The sequence below is a fragment of the Cariama cristata genome, unplaced genomic scaffold (assembly GCF_000690535.1).
Source record: "Cariama cristata isolate BGI_N322 unplaced genomic scaffold, ASM69053v1 scaffold23307, whole genome shotgun sequence".
Lineage (NCBI taxonomy): Eukaryota > Metazoa > Chordata > Aves > Cariamiformes > Cariamidae > Cariama > Cariama cristata.
Window position 1 is genome coordinate 23,697 of NW_009626396.1, and position 252 is coordinate 23,948.

Below are 252 nucleotides of genomic sequence, written 5' to 3' on the forward strand. Positions count from 1 at the left end.
AGAGGCCCCGTTCCCCGAGGGTCCAGCTACCAAGCCACCGACAACGAGGCCCGTATTTTAAACAGCTCTGCTCATCTTATTCTAGCTTATCCTACGGTGTGCGCTATTCTATTAAACAAAGCTCTAACCCTCTCCACATCTAAGCCACTTGCCCAAGCGGCGCCATGTAACATTCTCCGGTTAAGTGGAAATCGCATGGAAAAAGTCTTTTTTTTTTTGCCTTTGTCATTACAAAAAAAAAAAAAAAAATCC